Source organism: Curcuma longa, unplaced genomic scaffold (genome assembly GCF_044706935.1).
Source record: "Curcuma longa cultivar G26 ecotype Majalengka, Jawa Barat unplaced genomic scaffold, ITB_CL_G26_1.1 contig_24464, whole genome shotgun sequence".
NCBI lineage: Eukaryota > Viridiplantae > Streptophyta > Magnoliopsida > Zingiberales > Zingiberaceae > Curcuma > Curcuma longa.
Window position 1 is genome coordinate 6394 of NW_027432427.1, and position 3270 is coordinate 9663.

At 40.2% G+C, this 3270-nt stretch overlaps 1 pseudogene; it reads right to left on the bottom strand.

Annotated features, from left to right (window-relative positions):
- Positions 1 to 1616: 1616 nt before the first annotated feature.
- Positions 1617 to 2232, bottom strand: LOC141818345 (NAD(P)H-quinone oxidoreductase subunit H, chloroplastic-like; annotated as a pseudogene).
- Positions 2233 to 3270: the final 1038 nt, after the last annotated feature.

The following is a 3270-nucleotide window of genomic DNA, read 5'->3' on the forward strand; positions in this document are numbered from 1 at the left end:
AAATTTAAAGTGAAAAGTCAGTTTTAGCGAAAGTGAAATGGCTAAATAGTCATAGGGGTAAGGCGATCCTATTATATATAGAAATGAGATTCGCTCTTCGGAATTCACTATACCCCGTAGGGAGGTGGGGCGGGACCCAATGTGCTGGGCGTTGATAGGTCAAGTTGCACGTAGTGCAAGACCTGCTCGGCCGGGAATCTGCAGCTTTGAACAATCCGAACTTGAATGAATTCATGCGAGAATAGTAAGGGAGTTTTGTAAGGGAGGAATTTTGGGATTCATATCTCTGTCTATCGCTCGAGCGTATGCGAGAGGATATAAAATACTGAGCCGAATAGGTGAAGCGAAGAGAGAAGCAACTGTATCTCCTTCCAGGAACTTACAGGAGAGGGCATCTAAAGATGGCTCGACTGAAAGGAGAGGGCTAGAGTGGAATTTCCGGTTTTACCCGATCCCATTCCGACCTCGATATGTCCAATCGTCTTGCGCCATATGTACTGAAATAGTTCGGGAGACATGGTCAAAGCCCGGTGTGAGCAGGCAAGATTGATCGCGCCCACTTCCATTCGCAGGTAGGGACAGAAAGATAGTTGGGGCGGGTATGCAAAAGTGAGTGATTGGATGTCACTGTTAATTCTCTCGTATCATTCTTTCTCTTAATAGGTCTGTCTTTTCGTCTTCCTCAATCTTCTATTGAAGCGGTATTGGTAATGTACAATTCTCTGTTCCGAACATTTTAGATAAGTTTTAAAGATGAATGCACGTTGATAAAGTGTTTTTCGCCACACGTGAGGAAAGGGAATCGAACCCTTCTATGATATCCCCGGATGATAACCCCTCGATTCCTGCCGGCCGCTTTCAGTGAGTGTGAGTTTGATATTGAGCATTCTTTCTATTTGAATGTGTTATTAATCTCTCTAGCGTTAGACAATATGTTGTCTCAATCACAGACAGAGCATTTTAGATCTTAGGCGAACGAGCTACGACCTCGCAAGGCACACCTATAGGGGGGGCGAGCTGACCTGCCGCTTTCTCAATCGAAAATTCCGACATCGATCAGGTACAAGTGAACGAATATCACACTACGAGATATTGATAATACACATCATAGTTAATGGTATTGAATAACTAATGGATTGAGCAGCAGCTCGCAGACCACCTGAAAAAGATTCTTATTCGATCCATACCCGGAGCAATACTTGAAACGGCGATCCATAAAGAAAGACCTATTAAGAGATCGGCTAAAACAAGACGCGGATTACTAAAGAACTTAGTTTGATCGATATGACGTATATAGACGGTCCAATACTAAACAAACGAACATCTCCTCTAGACGGCAGAATATCTTCTTTTTAAAGTAAAGTAGTTTAGTTCCATCTGCCAGAGCTTGAATCATTCCCAAGGGGAGACAGCCAGGCCCAATACGTTGTTGTAGCGCTGCAGATATCTTTCTTTCTAACCACACAATGAATAGTACCCATACCCTATTGTAAGTAATTCCCAATATAAGGATTGATAAAGGTCTCAAGATCCTAATGAGCCCATATACCTATTTTTAGGATTCCGATCTAAAAAAAATAAGAATGGATAGTTTGTACTTCTGTCGTATTATAATTTCAACGATCAACTTATCCCATAATGAGATCTATACTACCTAGTATCGTCATGCTATCAGCCAATTTAATTCTTTGAACTAGTTTTTTGAGGAAGAATTCGCAAGAATGGACGAATTTTCCAAGGCAAAATGCTATTGTCTCCTATCAAATCAATTCCTAATTCCACTCTTTCATCAAGTTATTCTTTAAGTTATTCTTTCGACCGACAAGGTAAAGTAAAGGTAAAGTAAAGGTTTAATTTTCTTTCTTAGTAAGAATGAATTCGGAATGGATTGCTCTACCAAAGCGCCAGTCATTCCTTCCTTCTAGAGCCTGTTGAATAATTGGAATGGATTCCTTCACCCATTCGTACTAAGCTCCATCTTTGACTTCCTCATTGTCACACTCATCATTCTAAATTTGACGAAGATCCCATTGTATTCCATAAGCTCGTAACATGGGTCCCGATAAACCCTACTTTCTCGCTTCCTTCCCACCGCCCCCTCCTTTTTTCTACTCGCTCGAAAGAAATAGTCGAAAGAAATAGGATTTTTTGGATAAGATCATCTTTTCCTTTGCCATAAGGTGGATCGGCTGCAAGGCCTCCGATGCGTAAATTCTTATACATCATTCGCATACGCGGAGAAAGATTCTCTTTTTTGAAACTGAAACCTTTAAAAGGTGTACGATAATGGAGATAGATTACCTGATTTAATGGCATTCCATCCTAATTAGATAAGGTTTGCTTTTATGGATGACTTGGTATCTAATAAAGCTTCGGGCACACTGGGGGCTTTAAAGCATTTTACTTTTTTAACCAAGTACTGCTTATATGAACTGGGAGAAACTTATGATAAAGGTTTATGAGTTATGAAATAATTAAGTTCTGAAATCATTGACTATCTGTTGGCCTACTCCTTATATATATATATATAGAAGAATATATAGAAGAGGCGCTTTGCCCATGCCGAGTCTAGCTATACTTATAAGGGACCCGGGTATTGCCTATGCGCTATACTGAAAGGGTTACTCTTTAAAGCCTATGCGCTATACCCTCTTTAAAGCCTGACGAAGGACTGATAGTGAGAGGAAGGGAACGAGTGAGACCGATGCCTATGATGAAGGGCGAAGGTTAGTGTGAAGCGGAGAAACTGCCTAAGGATAGAAGTAATGCATGGTAAGGATATAGAAGTAAGTAATGCAGCTTCCGGTAGTACGGTCGTGCTCTTGCTAAAGGGTGGAGTCTGACTAAAGAGGCTAGAGAGGAGGCTAGATACTCATGGTAACTATAAAAGGTTCGAGAGTGCTATTGTTGAAATCCTTATTTGTAAAAGAACTTATTGTTGATGGTGATCCCTTAAATAAAAGGGTGTCGTTAAAACTAAACCTACAAGGGATTTCTTTTATACTCATAGACTTGTATTTAGAATTTATTGATCACATTATATACAATAAGAAAGAATTCAGGATTAAATGGCTTTTGGGTAAGGGGCCTAAATTCAGCTATCCTGGGATTTACGGATAAGAATACTGTACTAAAACACCTTTTTAATATATTGAAAAGTGGGATTGCGTGCTTACAGCATGGGGATTGACTGATAAAGTAAAGTAAGTAAACACTGGAACCTGGGGAGGAAGAGTTCTTAGACCTTGGCTGGGGAAGTTCTACATTAAT